This window comes from Capricornis sumatraensis, chromosome 1 (assembly GCF_032405125.1).
Source record: "Capricornis sumatraensis isolate serow.1 chromosome 1, serow.2, whole genome shotgun sequence".
Classification (NCBI taxonomy): domain Eukaryota; kingdom Metazoa; phylum Chordata; class Mammalia; order Artiodactyla; family Bovidae; genus Capricornis; species Capricornis sumatraensis.
The window spans coordinates 132227543-132242575 of record NC_091069.1 but is presented as its reverse complement, the minus strand read 5'-3'; positions in this window follow the sequence as shown (position 1 = coordinate 132242575).

Sequence of the window (15033 nt, the reverse complement as noted above, 5' to 3'; positions counted from 1 at the left end):
ATATCTCACCTGGTTCTGACACATTTAATTTGTCTTTCAACTACTACCTAAAAATAATTATTTCAGATAACAGAACAGTCTGTTTCAGCCTCTGATTAGTCCTTGCCACTGGATTCCCTCTGCCCACCTCATCTGCAGGATTAACAAGAATTAGTATAGCAGTAATTTCCTATGAGAAAGAATCCCTATCATGTCCATGTCTGGGTCTGTGAAGCAGATGTGTTCTTTTTTTTTTTCAATAAAATGAAAAATTTTTTGAAGAAATCAGCTTTCAAGTGTACCAATTTAAGTTTGAAAATTATTTCTCACAATATTTGTTTTCCATATTTTTTTACATTAATTAGAAGAATAAATCCACCAAGGGACACAGAATGCTTCTGAAAACTAACATGGTGATTTGCATTGAAAATGTGACTGAATACTGGGGAGAAAAAATCAAAAGGATTTAAAAAAAGGAGGCATGGTGAAGCCTTCTACAACAATTTTATTGGGTAAAAATCTCCATCTCAGATTCTTCTTCTATAAAATTTGACCTAAGATACTCTATGTTAGCATATCTATGTGATACTCTTATTTTTAATGCAGTCAACATTTATTTTGCTTTAGTTTTCTATTTATTCTTTCCAGTAAGAACCATAGGCCCTCAGACTTGCAGGTAGAACTCCAGAAGGTAGGGTGCAGTAATTTAGCCATTTGATTGATGGGCACTGTGAAGTCACAAGTTTGTTTTTCAGAGGATAACCTTTCCATGCTCATTCAAAGGCACAGGTGGCTGTGCACTAAGGAAAAGGATAATGAATACTCTCTTTTGTTCTGTCTCTGACATTCCCCATTCATATCTTTAGGTAACCATGTCCCATTTGTTACAACAGCTTTCAACTAGGCATGAGGTAGACTGGGAATTTTCTTCTCATTCTGTATGAACAACCAGCTGTGGATATGGGAATAAAGACAGAGGTCAAAGTTTTGTCTTCATGGCAATTCATTTTGCAAAGTCACAGGTATTTCTGTGCACTGGTGCCCCATTTAATTTTTGGTTAGAGGAATCAGAGTTCTTCCCTTTGCAGCAGGAGCATTCTACTTCAGAGACTGTGGAAGCATTTACCAAGGGTCTTTGGAATGACCTACATCTTTCACAATTTACCAGAGTTGAAGAGGGCAGCAATGAGCTACCAATCCAAGAAATAATGGTTGACATGTCCTGGCCTTGTGGAAATTCACTGAGCTTCTTTGGTTGGGGTCATCCTACTGTTGACTTAATTTCTTCAGTTCACTCCTCCAGATGTGTAGAGCTGTGGAAAGAAAAGAAGGTGTCCTGACCTTGGTGCACAGTACAGATTTCTGTCCCATGCCTTGTTACAAAGAATTCACTAAGAGTTGGAGACATAAACATTATACTCTATCAATAAATCAAGTAAATATGAACATTTCTGAAAGGTATGTCAGTGTTAATACTCCATAAGGAACTAACTAGGGACAAGAGATATCATTTAAAAAATCAGATTAAAAATATTGAGGAAATATGAACTCCTGGAGTTTTCATAGGAGCATAAACAATAAATCATTTTGAAAAATATCTCTGGAAAAGAATAATCAATGTTTGCTGATTCTTAAATGTACGGAATAGAGGGAAGAAATGAAGCAAGAAATCCCATGAAAAATAAGTGATTCCAGGATTGACTAATACTTGCACCTACTTTAGGTGCTGAGAGAGTTAATAAACATTAACGTGCATGCAATATACTTTGAAATTCTTTTACTGTTTTCCCAATTGTTTTCCTTCTACACTTGATGATATGTAATTTTGATTAAAAAGGAGAAATAATCAGGTTGCTTTTTGTGCCAAATGTGTCTTATCTGGTTGCTATGACAATCTCCTTTGACAGTTTTCTTTTTTTCCCCCTCTTTTGTGGATTTAGCTCTTTTTGATGTTATAAAAAGAGTTTTCCTAGGTAAGGAATTTGATTTCTTCATGCTTAAAGGATTTTTAAGAAATTTTTTTTTTTAAAAAGCTTTCCTTTAAAGCCTTAGTATTCCTGGATGTCATGTCTTATTTAAGATTTAAAATGAAAATGTTGATATCTCTTATTTTAAAAAAAGAATGAAGAAGTAGGTCTTTTTTGGATCTAAATTTTTATTTCTTCCACATTGCTTGAACTAATTGCTTCCTCTGTGCACATAAAGGTTTATTTCTCTACTTGATTTTCATTCATGTTATTATTTTATCATAGATTACAAAAATAAAATACTTCCCTAGATCTCTAAATCCTCTGGAGGGGTGGATTTTAAAAGAAAAGAACACTGGACTTTGATTTAGAAACTGAAATTCTTGTCCTGACTTTGTCATTAACATCTATCTAACTTTGGAAAAATCACCTATGATACTCTGTGAGTTGTGCTTTCTTTCTTTCAAAAAGAGGTTGTGAAACCATGGGATTCTCCCTAGTCTGAAAAGAGTTTATCTCTTTATGTGGCCCCCTTTTCATTGGAATGTTTATTGTTTTCTTGAAAGAATTCCCTTTGCATCTTGTGTGAAATTATAATGAAGTCTACAAATATTTATTTGATTCATTGTACATACAAAGCATATGCCCATGTTCTCCTAATGAAGTGAAGTCGCCTTTATTCTTTAAGAGAAACTTAATGTGCACAGATACATCATTCATGCAGAAAACAGAGCTAACTTTTGTTGATCTATTTAAAGCAGACAAGGGTAGTCATTAGATAAAAGGACAGTGAGTTTGTTCCATCCAGACATTTCCAAATTTCCTGCCTAGATTGTTTAATAAATGATATTGGCTAAAACAGTGGTGCTGAAATCTCAGTGTGAAACATCACCTGTAGGGTTTGTTAAAATATCTGAATCCTCTCAGAGTTTCTAATTCAGTGTGTCTGATGTGTGGCTAGAGGACTATCATTTCAAAGAAGTTCCCAGGCAATGCTATACTGCAGGGCCTGATCTTATGACCACATTTTGATAAGCATAGTGCTGGTCAATCTACAGAGTTCTTTAAAATTTTGAACCATTGCCCAAACTGTAGCTAGTGATACGGATTTGGATATGTGTTTGGAAACCATGGAGAAAGGAATGGCAACCCACTCCAGTATTTTTGCCTGGAGAATTCCATGGACAGGGAAGTCTGGTGGGCTACAGTCCATGGAAGTCACAGAGAGTTAGACATATCTGAGCTACTATACTTTCGCTTTTTCTTTTGGACACCACATTCCAATGACAGCATCACTGCATTGAGTTGTTGTCATCTCTGTGGGTTACATAACACTTCTTGTTGAAATAAGAAATTATTTTACGTTCTTGTATCTATTTATGTAAGAAACATAAATTAGTGTTTGACTTCGGGTCACATGATGAGGGAAAAAATAAATGTTGTTTACATTTATGTATCTTGCAAGTATGAACACATAAGAACTCAATTATTTGCCTTTATTATGAAACAAATTTACTTGAGATTTTATGTGTTCACGTTTTAATTATAATTGTTATGGGATTATTTGTCATACTTATCAATAACTTTTTTAAAAAATGTAATAACATTGGTCTCTTCTGAAAAAGAAGATGTCTCTGACTTGCAAACAGATACATTTTTCAACTTTGGCTCCTGCATCCAGAATTTAGATAAGTATTTGTGTGTGTGCTAAGTTGCTTCAGTCATGCCCAACTCTTTGCGACGCTATGGACTGTGGTCTGCTAGCCTCCTCTGTTCATTGGATTCTTCAGGCAAGAATACTGGAGTGGATTGCCATGCCCCCTCTAGTTGGATGCTGCTGCTGCTGCTAAGTCGCTTCAGTCGTGTCCGACTCTGTGTGACCCCATAGATGGCGGCCCACCAGGCTTCCCCGTCCCTAGTTGGATAAGTATGTAGATATTTCCAAATATCTTGACATTTGACATTAAGAACCCTAATCATTTGCATTTTCCCTTCTGTTCCTGTCTTGTAACATGAAAGAACAAGTCTCTTTTCATCATTCTTAGTGCCTCATAGACTCCAATTAAAGCAGGAAGGATATTAGATTTAATTTGCTACTGCTACTGTTACTGCTAAGTCACTTCAGTCGTGTCCGACTTTGTGTGACCCCATAGAGGGCAGCCCACCAGGCTCCCCTTGTCCCTTGGATTCTCCAGGCAAGAACACTGGAGTGGGTTGCCATTTCCTTCTCCAATACATGAAAGTGAAAAGTGAAAGTGTAGTCACTCAGTCGTGTCTGACCCTCAGCGACCCCATGGACTGCACCCTACCAGGCTCCTCCAACCATGGGATTTTCCAGGCAAGAGAACTGGAGTGGGGTGCCATTGCCTTCTCCAAGATTTAATTTAGTCCAACATTTAAAAATTTCACAAAGAAACATAAATACAAATTTATGAACAAATTTATGAAAATCACTTAAGCTTTGAGTTCTAGCTTGAACTAGAACTCAGCTCTTTCAATACCCAGAACAATTTTCCACCACTGCTTTGCAATATCTACCTGACTTATGTTGTCCTCAGATGATATGTTTTCTCTCCTCTCCCCCAAATTACTAGAGTTATAACCATCAAAACAGAGATCAGCTACATCTAAACACATGACTTGGGTGTACATTGTAGAAGGTCTAAATCTGATTTACGCCTCATGCACATTTGTGCATCTGTTCATACCTGTATGTAACCCAGGGACTTAGCATTTGTATCTATCTCCAAGCAATAGCTTGATCAATCTCAAATTGATATCATATATTTATCACATAGTTCATAATAAATAGGCTTTCTCATATTTATACTACAGTAAATTTATGAATGGGAAGATCTCTTAGAGAACAAAATGGGAACCCACTCCAGTATTCTTGCCTGGAGAATCCCATTCTCCAGAGAAGAGAGGAGAATCCCATTCACCAGAGGAGTCTGGTGGGCTACAGTCCATGGGGCACAAAGTGTCAGACACAATTGAGCATGCACACACAAATTTATGAATAGGAACTCCAATTTGATTATCCTTTGATAGACTGCAAAAATAAAACAAGTTCTTCCCTTCCCTATACTGTGACATCTGGAGTTTCCCCATCAAGGGGTGGAATGCAATTAACTACCTTTTAAATCAGGGCTGGTCTTGTGACTTTCTTTAGCCAATAGAATGTAGCAGAAGTGACATTGTGCAGTTTATGAGGCTGGATCTTAAAAGGCCTTGCACCGTTAACAAGCCAATAGGCCATGTCTAACCTGTTGAAGAAGACTCTTGAGAGTCCCTTGGACTGCAAGGAGATCCAATCAGTCCATTCTGAAGGAGATCAGTCCTGGGTATTCTTTGGAAGGACTGATGCTAAAGCTGAAACTCCAATACTTTGGCCACCTCATGTGAATAATTGACTCATTGGAAAAGACCCTGATGCTGGGAGGGATTGGGGGCAAGAGGAGAAGGGGATGACAGAGGATGAGATAGCTGGATGACATCACCAACTCGATGGACATGAGTTTGAGTAAACTCTGGGAGTTGGTGATGGACAGGGAGGCCTGGCGTGCTGCAATTCATGGGGTCGCAAAGAGTCAGACACAATGGAGTGACTGAACTGAACTGAACTGAACTGAACCTGTTGAAAGATAAGGGGAGAGTCCCACCTGAACTTTTCAGCTGACCCTATGCCACGTGAGTGAGCCCCACTAAGACCAGTTAAAACTATCAGGCAAGATCCAGTCTTAATTTTCAATCCTTAGAGTCACAAGCTAAACAAACATTGTTTTAGGCCACCAAGAAGTGGGATGGTTTTTACACTGTAATCGATAACTGATGCATGCACTTTTGAAATAAATTCATAATTGTTTTCCAAACTGTTTTAGCTGTTTCACTTGATGAGTTTTGCCTGGGCATATTATAGTGGGCTATAGACATCATTTCCCAGGGATTTTTGTGGCTAAGCAGGTTTATATAACCTCGCGAATGTGAGGTAAGTGGAAGCAAAGTGAAAATTTTCCATGCAGTGTACTTTGAGAAAATCAGCTTGGTCTTTGTTTCCTCCTCCCACCTCTGCACAGGCCAGAAACAGACAGGACAATGGTAATTCTTTCCATTGTTTGGTTGAGGGTGAAACTCAAGGAATATAGGAACAAAAGAGTCTGAACTCCTGAGTCTGAACTCAATGGCCTCATGGAGCAGGGCCATTTTCACTCTGTGGACACCAACTTAGACTTTTGTGCAAGACAGAGACTACTATCTTATTCATCATGGCTATACATGCCTCTGTTAGAGTAAGTTAAAGTTGCTTTCCTTATTAATTAAAAAATAATCAAAATGTATTTATCTTAGAATGAAAAATCATTTGTGTAAAAGCATATGAATGAAAATGGCAAAATTGCATTGATAGATCTTAGGAGTTCTTTATACCTTACACCCACAACAGAGCAAAATTCCCTGAAATGAAATGTCATAGTCATAATTTATCATTTACTATGCTCCAGGCACTGAGATAAGCACAAATATATATTTTCTCACTTTATTCTCAAAATGAAGCAGATACATAACTTGTCTGATGTCACATATGTACCAAATGGTGAAATAATTATTTGAACCCAGATCTTTCTGGTTCTACATACTTCACCTAGGTGGTCAGTGAGATCCAAACTTTGCAAAACTTTCAAGGCTACAGATATTTAAATACAGATTTTTAAATCTTTGTCTCAGAAAATCATCTTGGGCTAGGTGACAGCTAAAGCAATTTTTCTAGAAGAAAAGCAATGAAATTGCTATTTTTGTATTTTTAATTTGCATATCTGTTTTGAAAGTCTTTACTTGCCTTATATTTTCCTAAGTAATTGTCTTCATTCCTAGACTGTACCTGTCTTAATATGATCTAATCTTTTGCAGTAGTATTTTCTGCCATCTTGATAAGCAGCTTGATATTGTATTTCAAGATGGTAATAATGAAAGCAAAAATCTAGATATACAAGTGTTTGTATATAGTTAACTCAGTTGTACAAAAATAGCTCTGAATATTGACAAAGATTAAAATTGAGTATCTTAGATCTGGGCTGAGTTAGGTACTTCACACTGGAGCTGACTCAGAAGCATCCCATCAAATTGCATTGCAACAATGTGATGTCTCAAGAGTCAGTGCATTTAGAGATAGGATTCCAAGTCCAGCATTATTATGGGGATTACATGTGTGTGTATGTATTTGTGGAGACAGAATACACACATACACATGTACACATGCACAGACACATGCCAAACACTTACATTTATCTACTCTGATTATCAGTATAGAATCAAACCATAAGAATCTGTTGTCCTTGGCTATTAAGTATCACAATGGAATTGTACAATCTAGCACAATTAACTATTCTGCTCAGGGCCTTCCTATTGTGGGAATAACAGGGTTGTGGCAGGTCAGGTTTCTGGAACATTGTCAGAGCTAGGACAGGAGGCTTTAACAACACCTGCCGGTGCTGTGAACAAAGGCTTATTGCATTTGTACAGCAGTTTTCATCACAGGGTTTCGTTAGCATCAAAGGGAACGCAGGGCTCCTATTCATTGCCCAGGAGAATGCTTCTCTTTGCAAAGCTCAGCATGTGACTCACCTACATTCAGTGTCATATGGACCACCTTCCTATTTCAATCCCAGAAGGACCAGAAAAAGTGATTTTCTATGTAGCATCTCCAATCCCTTTTGCCTATTGTAAATAGGAGAGATAGTTCTACATAATCACATCTGGAAGGGATTGTCAAATGCGCGATGTGACTGAGTCCCAAAATTACTTTCATTTAGAGGGATATTAGACAGTTCTTATTCAGTTAAGATAAGGACAAGCAGTGATGCAAGCCAAATGGAGCTATTTAAAGAGAGCATGTAGCTGCTTCTCCAGAGAAGCTGTATTTTTAGCAGGACAGCCCTTAGAAAACAAGATTATTATTTTGACAAAATAGCTTCATTTTCTTTACAAAGATCTGCATGGAAGACTGACTGAGTTATTAATTGATTTTTTTCTTTTAGATTTTCCTTCTCTCTAAGGGTAGTTTTTTCATGCAGCTAGTGCTCCTGTTTCTAATTCCCCGTCATCACGTCCAGTTCCCTCATCTCAGAAATGTCTAAATGTACTCTCTGTATTGTGGTTTGTATGTGCGTGTGTGCTGTCACTCAGTCAGGTCTGACTCTTTGCAACCCCATGGACTGTGGCCTGCCAGCCTCCTCTGTCCATGGGATTTTCCAGGCAAGAATATTTGAGTGGGCTGCCATTTCTTCCTCCAGGGGATCTTCCCAACCCAGGGATAGAACCAGAGGTGTCTTCTCCCTCTCCCACGTTGGCAAGCAGATTCTTTACCACCACGCCACCTGGGAAGCCCTGTATTGTGGTAGTGTTGTGTAAAATGCAACCAGACAGGAATATTTAAAATTGTTCAGAGTTGCACAGTGGGCACTGATGTGACTTATGTGGGCTGTTTACTGTGCACTGTGCATAGCTCGGCATAACTCACGTTGAGAATGAAGTTGAGGGCTCCGGCATTGTAGGTGGACTCCTAGTAGCTCCCTTCTGGCCATTTCAATATAAACAGTAAACGAACAAGAGCCCAGCAATGAGGAGGAGAACAATAACCTGAGCTGTTTGACATTGCTGGGACATCAATACAGCTGCGGAGGCTTTGTTTCACAGCATAGAGTGAGTCTCAGGAAATTTTCTTATAAAAGACAAAGAAAGGAGCACAGGGGAGTCTTAAACTAGAGGAAGAGACTCTGAAAGGTGTCAGGGTAAGTGGTTTTGAACAATGGAAAATGAAGCAATGTTCACCTTAACTATCTGAATTGCCTCTCTTTTTCTAATTGAGTAAATAGGGGTGAATAAAAGAGAAGACGAGAAAAAAAAAAGTTCTTAAGTTTAAAGAAAAGATGAAATTATGAGACCACAAACACTGGGAAAGAGGAGAATGAATAGAGTAATTTTGATTTGGTGTTTTCTTAATTAATTGAAATATAGTTAACACAATATTATATTAGCTCCAAGTATACAACATAGTAATTCAATATCTTTCTGCTTCATATAAAGCTATTCCAAAATATTGGCTATATTCCCTGCACTGTACATTTACATCCTTGTAACTTTTTAAGTTAAATCTAGTAAGTTGTATCTATTAATAATTTTCACTCATCTTCTCCCTCCTCCCCCCTGCACTGGTAACTACTCTGAAATTATATTCATAAAATGCTACCATTTTCAGTAAAGAATGTTATTTCTTTTCATTTTATGAAGTGTTCTTATAAAACTAATTGATATATAGTGCAGACGTTTTAATGCATATAACTGCCTAATACATAGAAGGTATTAATACTTTGTGTCCATGATATATATTATTAAGGTCCCTCCTGTATTTCAAACAGAACCTTAGAATTTGTGTAATAAGAGGTTTAGGCCTGATTCTATCAAGTTGCTATGAACTTAGAATGAATTACCTAACATATATCCATTGCAGTTTTCTCATGTTTCAAGAAAAGATGGACAACATTATCTTGAATGTCCTTTCCAGCTTTTAGGGGTTGATAGTTCATTACAGCAAGTAGTGGCATCACAGCAGATCTGTATTCTGCACTTTGCCAGACAGTGTGTCTGTTTTCACTCTTCTATTTGAAACAACCTAAACTATTAATCTTTTCAGTGTCTTCTGATACTGCTAAGCCAAATAACATTATCTCCCTTTTATTCTAGCTGTATCCCCTCAAATGATGAATTTCTACTGTGGCTGCAATGAAAAGACTTTCAAAGCCAGTGCATGACCAAAATGAAACTGGGAGGAAAGTAACAATGTGAATATTCGATCAATAGTAGGTCAGTTGCATACTATTCATTTATACTCATTTATTTTATAAATACATCTGTAGATGAGAATATTTTATAAGCCATGTATATTTTGAGTACTTTTTTTTAATATATTATATGTATCTCAGTTCAGTTCAGTTCAGTCGCTCAGTCATGTCCAACTCTTTGCGACCTCATGAATCACAGCACTCCAGGCCTCCCTGTCCATCAACAACTCCCGGAGTTCACTCAAACTCATGTACATTGAGTTGGTGATGCCATTCAGCCATCTCATCCTCTGTCGTTCCCTTTTCCTCCTGCCCCCAATCCCTCCCAGTATCAGGATCTTTTCCAATGAATCAACACTTTGCATGAGGTGGCCAAAGTACGGGAGTTTCAGCTTGAGCATCATTCCTTCCAATGAACTCCTTTAGAATGGACTGGTTGGATCTCCTTGCAGTCCAAGGGACTCTCAAGAGTCCTCTCCAACACCACAGTTCAAAAGCATCAATTTGTTGGTGCTCAGCTTCCTTCACAGCCCAACTCTCACATCCATACATGACCACTGGAAAAACCATAGCCTTGACTAGACAGACCTTAGCTGGCAAAGTAATGTCTTTGCTTTTAAATACGCTATCTAGGTTGATCGTAACTTTTCTTTCAAGGAGTAAGCGTCTTTTAATTTCATGGCTGCAGTCACCATCTGCAGTGATTTTGGAGCCCAAAAAATAAAGTTGGACACTGTTTCCACTGTTTCCCCATCTATTTCCCATGAAGTGATGGGACCAGATGCCATGATCTTCATTTTCTGAATGTTGAACTTTAAGCCAACTTTTCCACTCTCCACTTTCACTTTCATCAAGAGGCTTTTTAGTTCCTCTTCACTTTCTGCCATAAGGATGGTGTCATCTGCATATCTGAGGTTATTGATATTTCTCCTGGGAAACTTGATTCCAGCTTGTGTTTCTTCCAGCCCAGCGTTTCTCATGATGTACTCTGCATATAAGTTAAATAAGCAAGGTGACAATATACAGCCTTGACGTACTCCTTTTCCTATTTGGAACCAGTCTGTTTTTCCATGTCCAGTTCTAACTGTTGCTTCCTGACCTGCATACAGGTTTCTCAAGAGGCAGGTCAGGTGGTCTGGTATTCCCATCTCTTTCAGAATTTTCCACAGTTTGTTGTGATCCACACAGTCAAAGGCTTTGGCATAGTTAGTGAAGCAGAAATAGATGTTTTTCTGGAACTCTCTTGCTTTTTTGATGGTCCAGTGGATGTTGGCAATTTGATCCCTGGTTCCTCTGCCTTTTCTAAAACCAGCTTGAACATCTGGAAGTTCATGGTTCACGTATTGCTGAAGCCTGGCTTGGAGAATTTTGAGAATTACTTTACTAGCGTGTGAGATGAGTGCAATTGTGCGGTAGTTTCAGTGTTTTTTGGCATTGCCTTTCTTTGAAATTGGAATGAAAACTGACCTTTTCCAGGCCTGTGGCCACTGCTGAATTTTCCGAATTTGCTCACTAGTGGCTAATTGTTTCATTTGCCTATGACCTAAACTGACTTGGATTAATGGTTCTTTTCAAATTTATGTAACTTAACTCCAAAAGATTAAATGATAGAAACAACTGATTAGATTTAACAGGCTTTCTCTATACTCTCTTGCTTTCTCTACACTTTATGTATTAAGATAGAGAATATATATATAAATGCATAGAATGAATTTGCACAAGAGAAACTCAACTCCTTAAAAATGTAACTATCTTAAAAATATATAAGTAATCAAGAACTACCAAAATCCATATGCCATCAGTGAGACTACCATAATATCATTACTACCCTCCATTAAGATAAAAATGCCCTATGTTGACAACTTGATTCAGGCTATCAAGATATCACATAATTGTGATGTCCTTCACAACCCAGTGGATTTTTGTAACTTGTTTCAAAAACTATTTAATTTTTACAGTCCACCTTCAAAAATACACAGTTATTTTTGAAAAATCTTTTAGAATAATTCCATTGTTTACAGACTGCTGGGTAGACATCTGGATAATTATTTGGCCTTATCATTAATATGTGTAGTATATTTCAATAACATTGCTTAGAGCATAAGCCATAAATAAGATTTTCTCATCACATATATTTTAGTATGTTATGTAAAATAGGTGCAAATAAATATTTTTGGTGAAATAAATACATGTTCCAAAATACTGTTGTTTGACACTGTAGAGCTTTTGTTTTCTTTCCTTCTCAGTTTTTGTCCCACTTGTATCTAGTTGTTGTTGTTGGTCATCGCTAAGTCATGTCCAACTCTTTGTGACCCCATGGAGTGCAGCATGCCAGGCTCCCTGTCCTTCATTATCTCCCAGAGTTTGTTCTTATTCATGTCCATTGAGTAGGTAATGTTCATCCAACCATCTCATCCTCTGCTCTCCCTTCTCCTTTTCCCTTCAAACTTTCCCAGCATCAGGGTCTTTTCCAATGATTTGGCTCTTTGCATCTGATGGCCAAAGTATTGGAGTTTCCAGCATCAGTCTTTCCAATGAATATTCAGGATTGATTTCATTTAGGATTGACTAGTTTGATCTCCTTGCAGTCCAAGGGACTCTTGAGTCTTCTCCAGCACCACATTTCTAAAGCATTAGTTCTTCAGCCCTCAGCCTTTTCCTGTGGTCCAAATCTCATATCTGTACATGACTACTGGAAAAACCATAGCTTCAACTCTATTGTGTAGTCACAATCTTTATGTGCTTTTAACAAAAAGCCCATTATTAGAGGAAAGCCATAATAAAGTTATAGGCCCCTGAAGTTTAGAAGGAACTTAAAAGATGTCTAAAGTCCACTCACAATCAGTGTGGAAATTCACTTGATAGTATCCCAGGTGGATAGTCACCTAGCATCTCATTGACCACTTTCAGGAATGGGAAGCTTCAGAATAAGACCAGAAAGTAAACTGGAAAAGGCTAGAAGATCCTAGTAGCACTACCATTTCACACAGAGAGGCAATTAGGCCTCTGGAGCAATGGTGAAAATGAATGACATCCCTTGCAAATGTCCGATCATAGATATATACTTCATTTTAGTTTATCCCCAACCTCTACAGGACTTTACATTTTGTTTGGGTCTTTACAATGTCCCATAAGATTTTGATGTGTTACGTACAAATGTGCTGCAGGTTAAAAATTCTTTATTTTTGGATCTCAATTTCTATACAATGAAGTGCTACTTTATAAATTCTAAAATTAGACACTTAATATAAAAATAATGCAGTGAAAATTTCCTTATATTTGACTTTCACTTTTTTCCTTCCATGCTCTTCTCATTTATTTGGGCCATTCGATTAAATAGTTCACAAATGTATCAATGATTGCTAATAATTTTTATGTCCCTTTTAGGTCATTCTCAGATTTCACTACCTGTAATAGAAAATACTCCAATAGAATTTTTTTCTTAATTATATTCTGTAGTGATCATGAAAGAACATTATTTTCCCTTTACTGTACATGCATATAATTGGCTTAAGTGCTATGATAATTGTGTGTCTAGGGCATTGTAATGTTAATAGTCTAAAAATAAAGAGGTTACCTTCCCCCCAATATAGTTATTATTATATATGTGGGGTGAGCTATGCTTGACTAGTGAAATAATTTATTGGTTATCACATTTCCTATACAATCTGTTGTATTAGATTAATATCAACTATTCAGATTAAAAATTGCAACCAATAGGAGACTGAAATAGGTCTTTTAGGTTTGGTGTAGTTGCAAAGAAAATGGGGAAACCAAAGAATAGCCCAGAATTTTGAGAAATTACCTTCTCCTCTCCACAGTAGGCAGGTAGCCACAAGGGAAGAAAGCCAAGAAAGGTGCCTGTGAAGTAGTAAAGACTTTCAGGACTAGAAGTAACTGATGTTAGACCAGAGTTTGTTCTTTGAAAACAAGACTGTAAGTTTCTGGCAATTTATGTGGTCAGCTGCTCTTTGCTCTTTGTTCACTGAGTTTATAGGATTGCTTTCTATAAGCTGTAACATTAAGATAATTTCTTATAAACATTTATAATTATCAACAGAAAGCTTGGGGCTTCAACATTTGAATTTTTTTTAGTATTTCATTTTAGTCATTGAGAATTTACCTTTTTAATTGTTGAGAATTGTTATTTTTCAGCCTTCAAAATCTGCCCCTTGATATAGAACTGTATGTCCATCAAATTGATAACATTAAGACATAAAAACATATTTCTGGTGGCACCTGTCAAAAGGTTATATCCACGAGGGACTCAAAGTCATATATGCAACAAATTAGAGGTGATCCCAGCCATCTGCCATTGGTATGAGTCCGATGGGTCAAAAGATCTGTATTCTTCTGTTCTGACCACTTATTAGCTATTTTTGTGCCTTCAGTAGGATTGGAGGATATAATCAACCATACTGAAACATTAGTAACTTTCACCCAACAAGTTTTAGATGATAGTAAATGGGCAGTTAGCCTGTTGAATTCTGAGGTCTCTATGATGAGAAAGGCAATGCTACAAAACTGCATGGCCTTCTGGAGAGTTTTTATCATAAATGGATGTTGAATTTTGTCAAAGGCCTTCTCTGCATCTATTGAGATAATCATATGGTTTTTACTTTTCAATTTGTTAATGTGGTGAATTACATTGATTGATTTGCGGATATTGAAGAATCCTTGCATCCCTGGGATAAAGCCCACTTGGTCATGGTGTATGATCTTTTTAATGTGTTGTTGGATTCTGATTGCTAGAATTTTGTTGAGGATTTTTGCATCTATGTTCATCAGTGATATTGGCCTGTAGTTTTCTTTTTTTGTGACATCTTTGTCAGGTTTTGGTATTAGGGTGATGGTGGCCTCATAGAATGAGTTTGGAAGTTTACCTTCCTCTGCAATTTTCTGGAAGAGTTTGAGTAGGATAGGTGTTAGCTCTTCTCGAAATTTTTGGTAGAATTCAGCTGTGAAGCCGTCTGGACCTGGGCTTTTGTTTGCTGGAAGATTTCTGATTACAGTTTCAATTTCCATGCTGGTGATGGGTCTGTTAAGATTTTCTATTTCTTCCTGCTTCAGTTTTGGAAAATTGTACTTTTCTAAGAATTTGTCCATTTCTTCCACATTGTCCATTTTATTGGCATACAACTGCTGATAGTAGTCTCTTATGATCCTTTGTATTTCTGTGTTGTCTGTTGTGATCTCTCCATTTTCATTTCTAATTTTGTTGATTTGATTTTTCTCTCTTTGCTTCTTGATGA